General features: G+C 39.9%; 1 protein-coding gene across 1 annotated transcript in view; it reads right to left on the reverse strand.

Moving 5' to 3' along the window:
• Window positions 1–19,929, reverse strand: part of lingo2 (leucine rich repeat and Ig domain containing 2) — a 214,195-nt gene that overhangs the window by 106,651 nt on the left and 87,615 nt on the right. The gene's annotated exons all lie outside the window — the stretch shown is intronic.

Below are 19,929 nucleotides of genomic sequence, written 5' to 3' on the forward strand. Positions count from 1 at the left end.
CGTCTAAAGTAGCTCTAAGGTCAAAACTGTTTTCAGATATATAAAGCTGCTACACTATATAACAAATCCATCACTTTATATTATTCTGATAACATGATAGTTTCTTTCAGCTCCACAAAGAGTCTTCAAAATCAGTCAAAAGTGTCATTTCAAGGAAATCTTCCTCTTTTTATTAAAACTTCTATTAAATTATCTTAAAGGGCCCATTTCATGGCCATTTCCACTGATCATAATTACATTGTTGAGGTATACTAAAATAGATTTATACTGTGCAATTTTCCAAACTCACATTGGTTTCGCATACAGCATCTCTGTCAAGCATGTGTATTCAGCAGTATTCACTTTCTCCACTAAACGACTCGTTGGAGCTCTTGCCCCCCCCTCCCTGTGAGCCTAGTGTGCTCCGATTGGTTAGCTCGGCCACTCTGTTCTGATTAGTCAACCACCAGAGAGGCTGCGCCCATGTCTAAACGGCTGCTCTCAGCCGAACATCAGTCTTATCATGGCGTCGGTACAGCCGTATATTTTATACGCAAACTAACCGAACTGTAGCTACAACTGTTGTTATAGAAGAGTGTGACGGCCCCAGGGCCTTTGTCTTACGATGGGGTGGAGCTGAAGAGGCTAATCAGCGCGATCACGGACACCTGGCCGGAGCCGAGGTTTTACCACAATAAATGTGCCGTGGTTTTGTAAACTCGTGTATGTCTCCTTGTCTTTCCGTTGTGGCCTACGAGCCGGTCATAACAAAGAGTAAGTTATTTTTACCCGTTATAAACTACTACTGTTTGATGAGAAATCAAATCATGGTTTGCTATACAGTATATGAATGATATGTTATAGGAGCAAATAATTCAGGGAAGAAAGGATAGGCCTACTAAGTATTTCCATTAAACTTTATTTTTAGAAATGTACAAAATGAACGTAAATATACATATATACACGGTATATCGTCAATTACTCCTCGTTGTCGGCATCTTGCTTATAGCAGCCGGGGCTTTTTGAGACGATGCCTCAGTGTGGTCGTCCAGTCATGTATTTTCCGGCAGGATCTGGCTGGACGAAATAAAATGCAAATCACAAAATATTAGAGAAACTTAGTTGTTTTAGATTCGTTAGTAGTAGTTGTGGTAGGAGTGTGGATATATCTAATGAACAGCTTGCCTGCTAATATGCTAACCTAGCTTTGTTTACCTTGGTAGCTAACACGATATGAACGTTAGCTTGGAGTAACGGAGTGTAATAAAACTACTATGAACAAAAGTTAGTGGTTCATATTAGGCTAGCAATAACGTGTTTATAATTGCATTATTCTACGGGTAGTCTGCTACGTTCGGTCATACAATGTTTCCCACTAGCATGTATAGCTAGCCTCGTTAGCTATACATGCATAGCTAGCCTCGTTAGCTATACATGTACTGTCACAATGTACGGTAAATCACCCGGAGTATACTGTATGAGTATTCCGTGTGTGTGACTGCAGACATTCTCCTGCCATGACAAACATGTAAGGCCATCTGCTGACATTGTAGTTGATATATGGAAACACTAGCAACTTAGTTAGCACAGTTAGCACTGGCTTAGCAGTCCGAAACATGTTTACACATTTAAACAGTCGTGGTAGCTACCTTGTTTGATAAATACACAAATAACAATGCAAACTTACAGGTTGTGTACCCAAATCTTCCCCTGCTCCAAACGGTCCAAACAAGCTGTGCATATCCGGCCTCAAACTGGGCAATGTTTTGGAAGCTTTCGTCTGTGAAATGCCGGTTCTTCGAACCTCTGGAGGAACAGTGTTAAAAAGAAATTTCAACCACTGACTTCGTCGTGGTTCTTCCGTCGGTAGGACAAACAGCTCAGATTTCTCCTCACATTTCAGGAAACAGGTCCTTGGCAGTGGCATGACTGGATCGATTGTGAACTGAACCAGAGCTTCCAACAGTAAATGTTAGGCTGGCAGAGGGTGCGGCCAGCACCGCAGGGTGTGGCCATAGCTCTTCGGGATTGGTCCATTTCGTTCCGGGTACCGCATGACATCAGGCCGTACCCGGAAGACTCAAATGGGCAGTGACGTATCTCCAACGAGGCGTTTTGGGGAGGTATTTTCTGTGTTAGAGGTTTACTCGCTACAGGGTGTACTTTGAGGGTTTTGACTCTGCACACCGTTTACATGCATAAAAACCTTCATAACACACAAGGGGACGGGTAATAACCGGAAAAGCATGACATGGGAGCTTTAAAGCTAAACTCCATCATTACATTTTTTAAAAGGTTTTAAAATGAACAAAACAGCAAGCAACCACAGGAAGAGATTCACCTGCCGACACAACGCAACATATATGTCTAAGTAAGAAGTTGTTCTGTGTTTCATTCAGTTGTCCCTTGAGGTTTAACTTACAGGCAAAACAAAAACAAGTGATCAATAACTTAAGAACAATAGCACTACTAGTTTTGAGCGGAGGGGATATTCTGCCCTCACATTGTGGGGAACCTCTATAGTGAGCTGTGTATTAACAGGGTTCCTGCAGGTTTCACCAACTCAAATGTAAGACTTTTTAAGACCTTTTTAAGACCACTTTGAATAGAATTTAAGACCTATTTCACGGCAAGAAAGTATGAAGGAAAATTGCTATGAAAGAAGAAATACGTCCCTTAATACTTACAAAACAAATGTATTCATGTTGAACATAAGAACGATGACTGAACATAACAGCATAACAGTACCACAGAACTGTGTTAGCGTGTTAGACAAAAAGTGTGTATGTGTGTATGTGTGTGTCGGTGTGTGTGTGTCTCTGTGTATGTGTGTGGGTGTGTGGGTGTGTGGGTGTGTGTGAGTGGGTGTGTGTGTGACAAGAGCTATCTTCTGAGCTCTGCTGCCTTGGCTAGAATCTTTCATCGTTGCTGTTGTAGGATTGGTGTTTAACTATGGTATTTAGCATCCACAACACCTCCGCTTTTAGGGTTGATGTAGACCCAAACGTCCCCTGATGTTGTTGTGGGAGCTGCTGCACTAGCTAACGCTACATTTTTTGCAAACGGTGCAGCGGGCTTCAAACACATTCCCCTCCACTGGTTTCAACCAAGCACTACATTTGATGTTTTCCAACCAAATACGGTTGAACTTACACTTCCCCATATTTATTTGTAGCCTAAGTAGATTCGAAGATACCCGAGTTTCTGACTGCCGCTAGCTGAAGCTTGGTTGCTAGGTTACTAGCCGGGTGTTCTCAGATAAGGGGCCGGGGGAAACAAAGTTAGTGATTACTGGTTCCATGTTGATTTATTTCAATACAAATTGTTGGGGGGAACTGAAAGGATATTACCGTGCTGGTTACTTTGCAGCCCAGACATTTCCCCCAAAACACATTTAGACGTGATCGCAACACAGAAGTACCTTTCAAATCCGATCATTTTTAAGACCTTCGAAATCATATTTAAGACCTTTCCTATTTGTTTGATCATATTTAAGACTTTTTAAGGCCTTAAATTCTGATTATCAAATGTAAGACTTTTTAAGGCTTTTTAAGACCCCGCGGGAACCCTGATTAAGATCTGCAAAAGGCAAGAGTGTGTTATTTCTTTACACTTGAACTCAAATTTGTACTAGAAAAAAAGGACATACAAAGCTGATTTCTCTGGATTCAGAAAGCCGTCATAAAAGGAAGAAACTACAGATTTATTTTAAGGCCTATAAATGGTAACCAACCAGATTTTCTATAGCTGACACCCATGTTTCCACTTCATTTGGTGCATTTTTTAAACATTCTGTCATTGACATTGAAATGTGAAAAAAACCTCTCAACTAATGCTTGAAAGCAGACGGGATAAAACATAGTCATACTGTAGCTGCACTTATTTTGTTCTTTCTTTTAAATAAAATAATTTATTAAATTCACTTATAATTGATGTAATGGAGCTTTCAAATATAATCATAGAAAGTCTAATTATGCCAGTTGACACATAAATTGAGCATTTGACTGCAGGTTTTAGGGTGCACAGATACAAATAGATCAACCAGTGTCACTGGGGATGAAGTATTGTCGTTAAGGTAATAGGCTGCCCGTAAATAGGAGGTTTAACACGTCTCCTCAACATCTGCCGTGATAATGGCTTCACTTATGAAAAGGAAAAAACCGAAATAATTATTCCCTCTTTATCTCCAAAACAATTGACTATAGAAGCACTTTAGGAAATATATCGTCACTGTATTTGTAATTGTTGTCAATCTAAATGAGCGTAAAAGAAAGAAATAACACAAAACAAATACAAAATATCTTAGTTTCCTGTCAGGTAGGAACACCTGTACTTACAATGATTTATATGGCGACGTTGAGTGATGTGACGTCTACCATAGGTGCGGATACTGAGAAATGTATTGCATTGGGATATATTGATACATTTAGGGTTATAATAAAAAAGTTCCCATTTGCAAGTTTTCTCTTCATCTAACATCACCACAATATGTGTGGGCTGCCTCTCTTCTTCTGTCTCTTTGAATGCTAATCACCCACATCCACTATCTCTGCCAAGCACAGTCTTGTATTTAAAGTCTCCAGTGCATTTACAAAAGAAGACTATGTTTTTTTAGCCAGTCATGCAAAAAAAAATCTTTGTTGATCTAATAGGCCCTATTAACATAATCTCTACCACGTTTTTTCAAACACACACTGAGACGGACACAAATCACACCAAAGCGTCCACCTCTAACACTACCTACATTTATTCCACGACAACTGATCCATCCATCTTTCAGTGTCACCCAATTAAAGCTTTTGAATGAACCAATTAAGCGGTGCACTTCTGCTTGGGCAGAGATGCATCTCTTAATGGCTGAAATTCGCTCACAAGAATACCACGTCCCTATCGCCTCTCGCCCTCATTATCATGGAGCTATTAGCCATCACTCATATCCACTAGCGCTCGGACTAACACCCAGCAAACAGGCGTTCATGCATGTGTTCTGGTGAATCATAATGCACTAACACTTGAGTAACTGGAACACAGCACAAAACGTCCTCCGCATTCTGCAGACAGTCCCTCGGTGAAACTGTATAGTGGTAGATAAAATTAGATGAGCATAAATCAAATCAAATCAAATCAGGTTTTATTTATAAAGCACATTTAAAAGCGATTTTTGGTCGAGCCAAAGTGCTGTACATGTAATAAAAACACATTACTACAAATCACAATAAACGACAATAAATTACAACAGATATTATCTTAAAAAACAAAATAAAAAATAAAACACACGGAAAAGTCAGGAGTCGTGCTCCGCTCTAACTAGTAAGCCAGAGAGAAGAGGTGTGTTTTTAGTTTTGATTTAAAAACCCCTAGGGTCTGGGCCGACCTCACATGGAGGGGCAGAGTGTTCCAGAGCCTAGGGCCAGCTGCTGCGAAGGCTCGGTGCCCTCGGGTTTTAGCCTGGTCTTGGGCACTACCAGCAGCAGCTGGTCAGCAGACCTTAAAGCTCTGGCTGGGGTGTAGCGCTGGAGCAGTTCAGCTATATAGGCCGGAGCCAGCCCATTTAGGGCTTTAAAAACAAATAAAAGGGTTTTAAAATCAATTCTGAACCGAACTGGAAGCCAGTGTAGTGAGGCCAGAATAGGGGTGATGTGGTCGCGCTTTTTGTGGCCAGTCAGCAAACGTGCAGCAGCGTTTTGGACTAGCTGTAAGCATTTGATTGAGGCCTGGTCCATACCCACATACAGAGCGTTACAATAGTCCAGTCTCGAGGTTACAAAGGCGTTGATAACCCTTTCTAAGTCTTTAAAAGATAAATACGACTTGGTTTTGGCCAATAGTATTATTTTAAAAAAGCAGGATTTTACTACGGTGCTGACCTGCTTGTCGAATTTAAAGTTCAAGTGCATAAAAGACCAAACTCGACCCTGGAAAAAAAAACTAAGTGAAGAAGATGAAAGGCAGCTCTGAATCTGGCAATTTTACAGTGAGTCATGCGTGTTTTTATGCCCATTCTACATTAAAAGACATTTAGTTTAGGGTTAAAGAACCCGCTTGAGTCATGTTTCCAATTATTGCAATCATCACACATTTTAATCAATATTATTTACAATGTTGCTTAAATGTAGAATATTTACCATAATTCTATGATTTGGTTTTGCCTGCCATGATAACAGTCAAATACAATACTTTTTTGAAGTTCTTACAGTGTTTTACAATGGCATAATGGGAAAGAAAGAACATTAATGGGTTATGGGAATATTGCTGCACATGAGATTGGAAGTCATTTGGCACCAAAAGTTCAGTTTGAGTTCAATCAGCTTGCCAAAGTCAGCTGATATGCAGAAATAGAAAATGTATTATGCTGCAAGCAGGAATTCATCTCTCCTTTTTAAGAGTGCGGTACACTTCATGTTCTCACCCTCCCATTTCCTTAAAATTCACACTTCCATCTCTTATGTCTACCTCTGCAACTGATCACGTTGACAATCCTCCCTTTCTTCTTTTTTGGAATAAAAAAACATCATATCCTCATGATCTATTAAGCAGCTTCTGATAATTTTACTTGTGATACATGAAGGTGTCTTTACGTCTACTGACAGACAAGATGTCAGGGTTTTATCTTTACACTTCGTAGAACAGCATGTTTGTGGTATTGGTAATCAAGTGGTCATTAAGTGGCGAAATGTAAAAACATTTTCTGTCTAAGGTGGTACTTGTAATAGGTTTCTCCGAATTATACAATTGAGTCCGGTGACATGAGGAATCCATACTGCCTGATAAAATAAACACTTCATTTACTGTCCAATTAAAATGAAGCTGAAATGTACGCATCCAGTATACATTGTTATCTTAATCTCCATTTGGTTACATTTCTTGAATATTTAAATAATTCATATTGCTACTGCATACGATATTCTCCTCATCTCCATTTGGATACATTTCCTGCATATTCAAAGACTGTTGCAACTGTTTACATTTGTTTACTCTGCCTTGACCACAGAAGCACTATATTCTCCATCATTTGCAGAGTATGCATGATGGTCCTATAAATATTCTATTACACAGGGTTGAATCATAGACTTAAGATTCAGAATGCGCTGTAAACACATTTCTTTCTGCATATGAAAAGGAAATCATACATTTTTCTTGTTTTTAGTGCAAGACAGAGTGTGTCACGTTACAGTCGAAACACTCACAAGGTACTAACAATTGCGATGCAGTATGAATCATGGTGGTCGAGTACGGCATGATGCAGCATGATAAAAGCAGCAGTGACAATGTTCAAAAATAACACGATAACACTGCTTCATTTGTGACAATAACTGTTGGCTTGTGCTCTTGGCATTCATTTGGATCATCCAGGAATCCTAGACGTAGATAATTTGCTGTAACTTTCACGTTTGTAGATCTTATCCACCTTAGTGACAAGCCGTGGAGATAATGAAAATAATATAATCTGATGTCCTCCATCTCATGCGGTCTGTCTCTTTATGGTTTGGAAATGGCCCTCTCTCTTCCTCCCTGAGAAATCAGTCTGCGTTGCTAAGATTAGCAGCCCCCCCGCCCCCCCCCTGCCAGGCTTCTTGTATCTGACCCCCTGGATGTAGCTGCAGGGGGTCATAGATACTCTCGCCTCTGACATTGACTAGAATAAAGGCATGAAGGGAGACAAGGGTATCTGAGCAGATTGCTTCTCCACTCCTCTTACATTGATTCCTCACTTCAAAAAAGGTGTCTTGGTCGACGCTGATATAAAGCTTACTTAGATTCCCTTTTTAAATAGTTGAATGAATCCTGCAAATTGAAAAAAATAACCTCCCCAGAGATGCAGCTTGAAAGACTCTTTCATAAAATATATTTGTTCCTTTTTGTTTCTCGTCACAAACTAAACAGTCACATGCCTTTTAGTTCTTAATTCAGTTTCCCGGCAGATGGCAGGTTGGATCAGACACTACACGGCGTACAGGAGGAAATGCTCATCAATCCATCAGGCTCATTTCAATGTTAATGGGCAAAGTGTCGCTTAATTTGTCCCTGATGAGAACGTACTTAAAAACCCTGACATTGGGCTCTCATTACATCAACTGAGAGACATCAGTTTAGGTCACACAATAATGCATCTTGAAAGTATCAAACGTTTTTTTTTATAAAACCTTCAATGTCATTCTGATTCGGAGGTCTAAATGGAGAGATTAGTAAAAAGCAAAGTGTTTCCAAGTTTCCTGAGCTTTAACTTCTTATGTGAGGCCTAAATGCGTCCTACAGGTCCTGGCAAACTTTACTCACATTAATGTCAATACTATTTTTACTTCCAAACACATGGCTAATGTCCAATGTGCGCACATAGACAAAGTAATCACAGAACACAGGTGCAGTATTACAATGTTATTAAATGTCATTTTAAGGTGTCAACGAGGAGAGGCATTTGACAAAGATGCCTTGGTTTGACCTCAGACCTCAACAAGAAATGCATGAAAAGAGATGGGGGGGACATATTGAATAATGTCATTTCCACATTCATGACACATGCGTATACTGCTTTAAATGAATAAAACGCATTGACTATTCATACATTGATAAAAGTGCGTGACCTTGAAACAATCACTGTTCCAGTAGCCCACTCTAAATTCAATTCTCCTTTTCTCCTATGACTTTGACATTTCACATGATTACCGCGGCATGCATATATTTGTATGTAAACGGCAATAATATGTATTTAATGTTTAGCAAATATACTGTAAAATGACTGCATATTCATATAATTGATTTCTCTCTCTCTCATTTACTTTGGAGCAGTTCACTCATGAACAGAAACGCTGATTGTTTTCTTTCTGACGCATTTCTGTACAATTCAATCATAATGCCAGAACAAGGTAATTAAAATGTCTTCCTTCCCTCCAAGACACAAATGTACGCATTTCACCAGACGAGCTAGAGCGCACATCTCACAAACGCAGCACACATGGAGCCAGTCCCGATTTTTGTTCAAGGACATTTCACAAGAGATGGATATATTTTGGATTAAACCTGTGACACTACAATCAGGGGATAATCTCCCTGCCATACATAGCCACTGCCCCCTGTGTGATTAATCAAAAAACATCGGACATATACAGGTTATTCATTTGTCTCATGCAAGCAAAGTGGGAAGTTACCAAGACCCCTAAGGGCAGAGAAGTTGTTGCTTTGCAGATTCAAAAGCAACCAGAAGTTCAGCTAAATAGGGCAGAGCAACAGCTGGCTTTTCACAGCAGAGATTTGAATGAATATTTGATGATGTTATAGTATCTGGGATAACACACACATACTGTACTTTGGCAGTATGGCATGGTGTTGCCATCACAATAGCTATTGTGTGAGGCAAACAAAGATGTGTACACATTAGCACACATCTTGGTAGAGCTGGTAAACGCCTAGAATGACGCCTGCTCCGAAAGCATATGCCAGTACATCTGGGCTCTAACATCTGAAACAACATTCAGTTGAAATTGGGCAACAAACGTTAAATGGTTTTACGTGAATTAACATAAAGTGATGCATTTAGTTGCCGTAATGCATAAGGCGGCATGCATGTTGGCTGGAAACGAAGCTCTGACACAAAGAAAAGTAGCATATTGTCTTTGATGAACGCTAAAGGACCCGACATCTAATACTACACATTTTTGTAAAATGGTTGACCTCTCCACTAAATCCTAATTCCACAATTTGTACCCCAATTTATAGCATCAGTGATTCACAGAACCTCTACAGAGAGAGTGAGAGCTATTTTGGTTTCTTTACAACGAAGCCTGTTTTCTAATGGATGTGCTGCTACATTAATGCCAATTATCTCGCTCTACGTATCTCGATGGGTGTACATTCACCACAGTTATAGATTTGTTTGTACAATTTTCAATGCAAGCCATTAATTCTAATTGCTGAAGTATTATTTCATCTCAATCATTAATTTATTTGGAAAATTGAAATGTGTTTGGTTTACAGCCATCTGAATGAGCGAGGAGTAATCTGGCAGCAGATTGATTCTGACGGACAGAGATGGGGTCGTTACTAAAAAAAAGTAATATATTACATATTACATATTACTTTAAAAAAAAGTAATATATTACACTACTTCGTTACTCTCTACATAAAGTAACTCGTTACTTTACTCGTTACTTTACTCGTTACTTTACTCGCAGGGCCGGCCCGCTCCTCCCTACAGGCAGATCACGCAGACTGCTAAAGTTTCAAATGTTCTCTTTAGTTCAGTTTCCATTGTCGCATAAGACTGATCCAGATAGCTCTGACCATGGCTGTCCTCTGTCTCCTGCTATCTGTATTTTGCGCAGTATATCTCTGAACGATGCGATGGTGATTCCACTGTGCAAATGGGCAACATTACCTCTACTATGAAGGATGCTACAAGCCTGTCCATCTCTGCTTTGGTTACCGGTAATTTTTGCTGCTTCGGAGTCGGCACGGCGCACTCACAACATCCTCACTCTGGGTTCGGGGGTCCTTAGCTATTAGCTTCACCTTAGCATGTGTTCTTTGCAGGTGTTTGTTGAGGTTTGACGTGGTGTTTACAGCAGTGGATAACAGCTTCTAGCCTGGACACAGTTTGCACCTCACCGTCACATTCCTGTCTATTCTTCGGACTAACTCAAAATAATGGGCATACCTCCACCCCTCGAAAGTTATCGCTGACTCAGCCATGTTTATGCAGCAAAAGTAATATTATTACAGTAACGCGTTACTTTATAACGCGTTACACCCAACTCTGCTGACGGACCACTTTTCTTTTGTGTTGCATTACAACCGTTGCTTGGGTAACATTTGTTATTATCATCTCATTATTATACAGTGAGTCTGAATTGGTTTAATAAAAAAATAGTAAAATTAAAGAATAAATACATTAGTAAGTTGTCAAACGTTATAATAACCAGTTTCTTGAAGTTAAGTATAACATGTTGGCATGAAAAATATTCATATTGTATCGAAATGTTGACCCTGATTTGTGTGTCGGTCAAAAACAAGACAGATCACTCTCATATTTGCCTTTAGTTCTTCCTATTTTCCATTTTCATATATGTACTTAGTGTCTCTACTGGGACATGTCTCCATGCTTTAATGTTCAAAAAGCTCTTTATTTTTCTCATACTGCCTGTGCTGCAGCACCTCTTTTCACCCTCTGTCTGAAACCAGAGCACAGTCTGCTCTGATTGGTTAGCTGGCCTGTTATGTTGTGATTGGTCAACCGTTTAGAGATGTCCCGCCCCTTAGCCTATCACAATGTATGTATATGTACAATGTGTTGTAGCGCAGGCCAATAGAAGGACGGGTGTTACATTGCGATGTCACTATGTAACGGAAGGAAATAAAGAAGTCCAATTTAAGGCAGGGGGAGAGTTGTGATGCTGTGCCTTTAACATGCACAAATAACATATTACAGTACCCCCCTTTTAAGAAATTACCCTACCACAATGCAACACAACTCAATAATACTTAAGTAATCTAAGAGTAAAGCAAAGTTTCAGGCAGTATCAACAGATTCAGATCTTTAAAGTAGTTGATTAACTGCATGTTTGTATTTACATTACTACAGATGATATATGCTGACTACTCTCTGTATCAGCAGAATCATTTTGATGAAGGAACGGACATCTCTTTAGTTCTCCAGTGCCTGTAGACAATATGTATGCCCTCTTGTAATGATGGATGCAATTGATTGGGAACTGCCTCCATTGCCATTAAATGGTTTGTAATCAGAGACGTCGGGCTGCGAGTTTATCATCCGCAACCGTGAGGGAGCACTCACCTGTTGTATTTCTCTCTCATTACTCATGCAAATATACATAATGATTACAAATTAATAGTGACACCATGCCTCCCAGTTAATTGGATGTAGAAGTGGGAACCATTATGACTTCTTTTTTTAAAGAGGGTTCACGGTGAAGAAATGGCATGCAAGAAATTCAAATCAATGTTTAAAGGGGACCTATCATGCAAAATGCACTTTTGTACGTCTACATGAATATGTGTCCCCGGTGTGTCAGGGAACTCACCAAGTGTCAGAAAACACAACCCTCTCTCTTTTCCTCCATACCCAAATCTCTAAAAACGGGGCTGCAACGGATCTGATACAGACTGATACAGATTTGAAAATTCTCTGAAGTCAGGAACGAGGAGCTCCGCCTATATGGCCAACTCTCCACCTATCAGGGGAATGAGAGGTTGCTGTGGCATGGTAACAGCATGGTAACAGCATGGTAACATGACGCTCGTGCCTCGCCCCCCACCTTTGCAGGGGGGCGTGGTCAGCTGCAGCTCAAGCAAAGACAGGGCTGGAGGAGAGCAAAAATGAGGCATGGCTAAAATGCATGATCTGTTTGGTATTTTGAAAAAAAAAATTCACAGACATGTTTTATATAGGTATGGCCCTACAATATATTATTCAAATATAGCATGATAGGTCCACTTTAAATGACGTAATTTAGATTAAACATACTGTAAACTTAAAACTGTTTTATTCTGAAAATACTTCATTTCCGGTTAGCATTAGCTTGTGGCTAACGTTATTGCTGAATGTTAAAGGTGGGGTAGGTAATTTTGGAGAAACCAGGTTACTTTATTAAATTACCCATTTGAACCTTTTCAAGACTACATTGTCTCTTTTTAACTTCCTCCTGGGGTCGAGAACAACGATCACGATCTTCAGTAGGTAGTTATGTCAATATCCATGATTTATTGACTATTGGAAAACCAAGCAGAAGACTGGTTGTTGTTTTTGGTTTCACACACCAGGATGCCAACAAGAGTTGTTATGGATGCTCACTGCTTGTTTTTCTTTGAGGTGAGGTCACAAGCCCTGATTGTTCCAGACCTCCTGTGTGGCACCACATGAGGTCTCACTTTCAGAGTGCTAGAAGGAAAACCAAACAAAAAATATATCTTTGCTGAAACTGTCCTCCCTCAAAAACTATACTTCAAACTGCTTTTATCTCAATTACAGTTATAAAGGTCCATAATGATCTGAAATGGCAAATAAACACCTTTCCTTTCAAACAAAGGCAACATATCTAATACTCTATTATGACTGATCTATTATCCATTGGTGCTGATGAAAGTAAAGGCTGAAAACAAATAATGTTAGAAGTAAGAATTTTAACATCAACCACTGAAATCAGGCCTTTTGCTTCGTGCCTCATCGAGCTTCAAAGCATTACAAAGCAAGTCATTCAGATATATCTGCTGTATTGCTTTTGAGCCCACTTCAACCGGAAGTGACCTACATGCATACTCAAATCATATTTGTAGGTGCGGAGTGGTACAAATTGATCAGTGAAATGAACCTTTCCCCTTTCATCTTGCATGATTGACAGAGCCTAGTATGTCATTGAACAATTCCGCTGGGTGAACATTTTGAAAATAAAGAAAACCTATTTGGTATATTATTTTATGCAACTATGGATTTGAAAAAGGTAGAAAGACAACTCTTATATATATCTTCAAATTAAATGCTTTTGATCTCCTCCCTTTGAAATCCATACAGTTAACATGAGTAGACAACGTCCTTTAATCTTTACTGCATCCTGCTTTCAATGGCTTTATTCAAATGACAATGAGGTTTTGTGCTTTGGCTTCCTCCAAATGTGGATTTTAAATCTCAGTTATATGGACACACAGCATCTAGAAAGAAAAAAAAAATCAAAGGGATCCATCACTGACCCCAATTTTCGAGGGCTACTTCATAATTCAGTTTGATCTGAATACATTTTTTTCGCCTTTCACGGCAAGCCCCACTGATTTGCACAGAATCACAGTCAGTATTAATGAGAAGTGGAAGACTGAAAGCCATTCAGACTTTCCACACAATATAAATTCTTTTTGCAGGCTATTTATGCTAGCTTATGTGCCTTGAAATGTACGATGAACACAGAAAAATTAGAAATAAGTTTGTTCAAATACTTCATGAATCTTTTATAAGCAAATAAGCCATGAAGAGTTTAGCAACAGGGGTTGTGCAGTATTTGCCTAAGCTCCCTATGTATGGACGGACTGTTTCACCTTTTGTTATTTACTGTATGAATTAACTCATGAATCATTCACAAAGCATCTATGAAGGCGCAGGACCAACACATAAATAAATAATCCCGCCATGCCTTTGGGTAAGGGGGTCTTGCTGTTTGTGAAATTTGCTTTCTTTTGGTCCTCTTTTTCACAAAACAGGAACACAACTGAACTCCTTATGACAGACAGATACACAAATTAGTGCATGCTGTTTTTCTAGCTCTGTCTCGACGCACCTTGCCAAGAGTGAGTTGGATGCTAAAGGTGTGCAGAAATGATCATTACTAACTAGAAAGTTCTGCCTCAAATACCATGGCAACTGAAGGCAAATGTGACAGTGAGATGTGTTCCAGTAGCTGGCAAACTCAAAAGCACAGCCCTTCAAGGACTTGGAGTGTACACACACACACACACACACACACACACACACACACACACACACACACACACACACACACACACACACACACACACACACACACACACACACACACACACACACACACACACACACACACGCGCATCCAATAGTGTGGAGCTGATAGCTGTTCCATGTACAGGGAGTATAACTCTTTTCAATGAAGCCCATTTCCATTTGCTGGCAACTCAATGCCATCCAATGCTATTCTGGAGAGTTATCCAAGCTAAAATGACAATCTGACAAAATGGGGGAAGAACTTTCTCTGAAATTTAGAAACTATAGGACTGATGAAGGTTACTTGTATCCAATGTTAAGAGAGTACATCATCAGACTGTGACCCATGAAGGTGAATGTAGTTTACTGACTGACAACGAACATGATCAATGAAACCAGCCCAGTATCTCACTGTTAAATTGCTCAATTAAAAAATGTATCTTACAGCAAATCTATAAACGTATTCTGGTGACATTAGGGTTCTTACACACATGCAAGACAGGAAGCGACGGGATATCAGTTATTTTTCATGGATCCAAGCAAACAAGGAGAAACTAGGATCAGAGGTACGAATATGCAAAATGGCGCCATGCTGTGCAAAAAAAGGCAAAAGAAAGTCTAATGTTATACAGATAACCTATAAAAATAGCACTTGTGTTGATTCCCACAGAGAACACTAAAGAACAGAACACTGCTAATTGCCCAGTCAAAGCTGGATATGTAACACTTTAATAATGGAAATCTTTTGTAAGATAGCTGTTGGGATTTGTAAATCATGCAACAACTGTAAAAATAGGAAAACTATGTCGCAGTTAATATTAACAAAGCATGCCCTCATGTGTTATTTTTAGGGCTGTCAAGTTAACGCGTTAATAACGCGTTAACGCAAAAAAAAAATAACGCCACTAATTATTTTAACGCGATTAACGCATGTGTATTTTTTGTCCTCGGCCGCCGTAGTTTCAGAGCGCATCGAGTTTAAAATACCATCGACAAGCTGATGCTGACAGCCCCGCTCCTACCGCCCGCTTGTGGCAGACCACACTTCCACGCTCACCGGCAGGCCCGGACTGGCCATCGGGAGGACCGGGAGGGAGTGTGTATGTGTGGCGCGACTCGCGCGAGCGAGGCACACCTTACGTGTTGTTGTTGTTGTTGTTGTTAGCATCTGGTGCTAGCTAGCTGCACTAACGGATATAAGGAGCTGTTTCAATGACATTTCGCCGACAACTGCGCCGAGCACTTGACTTTATGCAGGTAGCCAGACAGTGGGACATTGTACGAAAAGTCAGCACACTCAGCACGGATAGTACGCGCAACATGATTGCAGCATCCAGGCAGCACACGTTCGAGCATATATGCCTTGAGCTGCACATAGCTCCAACGATCCATCACAGTGTCTCCACACACACACACACACACACACACACACACACACACACACACACACACACACACACACACACACACACACACACACACACACACACACACACACACACACACACACACACACACACAGTATTATTGTATGAGAGAGGTTCCAGGTTGAATTGAAGCAAATATTTGTAATGTTCAGAGGTTGTTGTGTTTAATATTCATGAGAATATTTGTCATTGTTCAAATGATAATAAACAAACATATAAAGCATATTTGTCCACTCATATGTTGATAAGAGTATTAAAAACTTGAAAGATATCCCTCTAAGGTACATTTAGAACAGATAAAAAATGTGCGATTAATTTGCGATTAATCGCGATTAACTATGGACAATCATGCGATTAATCGCGATTAAATATTTTAATCGACTGACAGCCCTAGTTATTTTGTAAGCATGCTTTTGTATATAGTCATCACATTGTAATTTACTTCAATTAAAGTAATGCTAATGTTTTAGAATATAATGATGCATCCTTTGTAAAGAAGCATGTTTTAACCTCACAGCAGAGGGAATCATCTTAATATGAATATTGTATAATAATACAGGTAAAGTTAACCTTCGTATGACCCCGTTTGATTTACTGTGTATAGTAACCAGTTAATAGAGACCTTGAACTAATGACTGCATCATATATTCCAAAGCCATATGGAAGACATCATTTTCAATCCATCAGATTTTAATGGGATTTTGCCAAACCCATGTAGCTTGTCTTCCATGTATGAATTGTGTGATGAGCTGTTTTGACACGTACCACCATGCTGCATGACAGAAGTGTCAAGGCAGCACCTCAACGGGAACAAGTTGACATGACTATCAGGGACTGTGATTTAGCATTTTGCATATCAGTATGAGCAAATAATTGAATACTTAAATCAAATCAGTAAAGTTAATTGGATTTGTGTGTTTAAATATCCCATTCAGCAAATATCTGTCTGTTGACGACCTAAAAAAAAGCATCTTAATTCAATTAATAATATAACATAATTTATATTTTTCGAGTTCAAATTCTGATTCAATCCACTTGAAGAGAGGTGAAGTGAACTTGGACGTCCTCCCACAGGTAGATCACCGCTAACTCCCTTTCGCCTCCTAAATCAGTTCTTGCTGAAGGGCAGTAAGGTTGAGCAGGTTCAACCGAGCAAATAAATAATGAATTCAATAAGGGTAATTAAGAAAGCACATCAGACGAGCAGCATACGACCTCACGGCCCCAGACTTAAAAAACCCTCGCAAGCTTTTTTTCTTTCTCAACTACGTCTTGATGAGTTCTGTTATGACTCTAATTGTAGGTCATTATAAGAGGTTATAAAACCTACAATCCTTAATCAGCCTAATCACTCACCATTGGGGAGACAAACACTGATTTATCACTATTAGTCTTACTTGTTAAATGAACATTGCAATTTGACACTGGGAGGTGAACGCTTGTCATTGCAGTGCAACCATGTCAAGAGAAGACTTAATAGTCTCCCCATGGGTCTCCTTGTATTGATTTAGTTGATGAAGCGCGGTATATAAGCAGCATATTAGAGAGCAACGAAGCAAAAAGAAAGATAATCCCTAAATAACAAAGCCAAAGCATTATGACTAATGCAAATGATAAATCCATTTCATCAATAGTGTGGCAGCTTTTCTTTGTTAATTGATCCCCGAGCATCAGAAACCTTCAATGCTCTAGTATTTTCTTTTTTTAATGAAGTAATACAATATACTGTGTACTGTACAACTGCAATAGTCGAACAAATGGTTGGGCGGATCATTTTCAAATATTTTACTCGCCTAAAGATGTTATAAATGAGTGGCACTGTATGAATTGTTGCATGAGTGATTGGATAACATTCATTCAAACTTTATTTTATACACCTCAAATACATCAACGTTATGAGTCATGTTATAAAACTACTGTTAAAGATACTAGAAAGTGGGTATATAACATTAGACCATTTTCAAATGTTTAATCCTCAAAATATAACGCACCACAAAATGCAGAAAGGTACTGAGAAGCACAATGTTGCCTGACATCAGAGAAATGCTTTTCATGTGTTGGGTAGATATCACTTTATTAGCACACTTGATGTGTATATGCCTCAATGCTTAAAGTCAAACCCTTAACTGTGACTGCACTAATTGATAGTTCAAGCCAGCTAACTGTTGTCTTACAGCTGATGGAGTGTGGCTACAGTACAGTTACAGGCCTTTCTTGCCCATAGTAATTAACTAAATGACAATTAGATCTGGTTAACTGCACTGGTTGCCATTAATCTCCAGAAGGCATCAGATTAAATCAGTCTGTTTACAACTGCTGTACACGTTGCCCCTGATGCTCCAAGGAGCTCTGACTCATTATATGATCACACTGCAGTTTGATGTTAAGTGCACGTGTCTGTATGTGAAAGATTAAGTCTAAAGGCCCAGACACACCAATCTGACACCAAAGAACACGTCCCGACGGACCCGACTGTTGTGTCGCCTCACGTCTCCTGCGTCTTGGCCAACAGTCGCACTGGAACACACCGCAAAGACTTCAGCCGACGGCCAAGTAGCACGTACTCACTGTGCATGCGTGAGTGGCAATAACTCTCCTTACCAGCAGGCGGCGGTAACATGTGGCGGTAGTGTGTATTCGTCATTCAAAAGAGGCAACAACCGGAAGACAGACTGCGTGATACACCGAGAGAAGAAGAACAGACTGCGTGATATAAACAAACAACAAATAGCGTGTGCGTTCCATTTTCACTCTACAGCGAGAAGCTCATGGGGCTTTCCCGAACCTGTGTCGAGAGCTGGAGTTAAATGAAATCTCAGATTTGCCTTCTTAATAGTTTGTTTGGGTCCCTCACTGCCGTTTCGCTTCTCTTGCACTGATTCGCTAAGCTGTACAGCCAATCAGAGTGATTTATTTTGCCGACGGCCTTTAGCCGACAGTGAATCAGCGGCGGAAGGTGTCGGCACGGCCGAAAAGACACGGCGGTGCAGGACACACCAATCTGAGTAGGGCGACAGGACGCTCATCAATGGCCAGACATCTATCGACGCCGAAAATTGGCCTGGTGTGTCCGGGCCTTAAGAGGGGCAGAGACTGAGAAAAAAAGAGATAAGGAAATAGAAGTAGAAGAAAAATAGGGCCATGTTCTGTATGCCATTGCCCTGAAAACATGACGCAAATAGATATTTCCCTGATGGGCAGCAATGATATACAATGGCTTGAACCTATAGCTACATACCATAAATAGATAGATAAAATACATAGGCAGCTGCATGGGTTAGGTAGGTCTGTGCAGAGGTCGCTTTCATCCATTTCCCTAAGAGACTTCATATGACAGAGTACATATTTCACGTCTAACAGACACATCACTCATGACAGCATGACTCTCTTCAGTGCCTGTGTTTTATGGTACATGTCACAAAGTAAAAAAGTCCTTCAGTAGTGTCAGTCGTCGCTTCAGTACTTTCAAGTTGTGCTAAGAATCTGAGATTGGCAGCTCCAAATAGCACTTAAAGGCAAGGATTTTAGAAATGTCAAAGTCAGTGCCCAGAGACAATGCGGGGAATGTCAGTAAACAGTTTTCAGAACACTTAAACAACCTCGTCCATGTGACTTTACTTGTTTATGTTTAGATCTGTGCAAACTATGGCAACCCTTTCTTTTTTTATAATCTATCCATTTCTACATAGTAAAGAATGAGACATGTGTGATACTTGTGTCAGAGCTTGTTATATGTTTTGCCACTGTCTATAACCAACACTAGAAATCCATACAACCAAATTCAGACATTAAAGTGGACCTATCATGCTATATTTGAATAATATAGTGTAGGACCATACCTATATAAGGCATATTTATACTTTTTTTTTTTTTAAATACCAAACAGATCATGCATTTTAGCCATGCCTCATTTTGCTCAATTTGACATTTTTTAGATCTGTTTTAGCAAGGGCAGATTCAGTGAGAACAGCACCATCTAGAGGCCTGGCATATGTACTACAACGTCTCCAGCGCTTTCGAACGGCAATGCCGTGGTTGTCTCCTCCTGATTGGTGGAGTTGGCCCAAT

Source organism: Trematomus bernacchii, unplaced genomic scaffold (genome assembly GCF_902827165.1).
Source record: "Trematomus bernacchii unplaced genomic scaffold, fTreBer1.1, whole genome shotgun sequence".
In the NCBI taxonomy this organism is placed as follows: domain Eukaryota; kingdom Metazoa; phylum Chordata; class Actinopteri; order Perciformes; family Nototheniidae; genus Trematomus; species Trematomus bernacchii.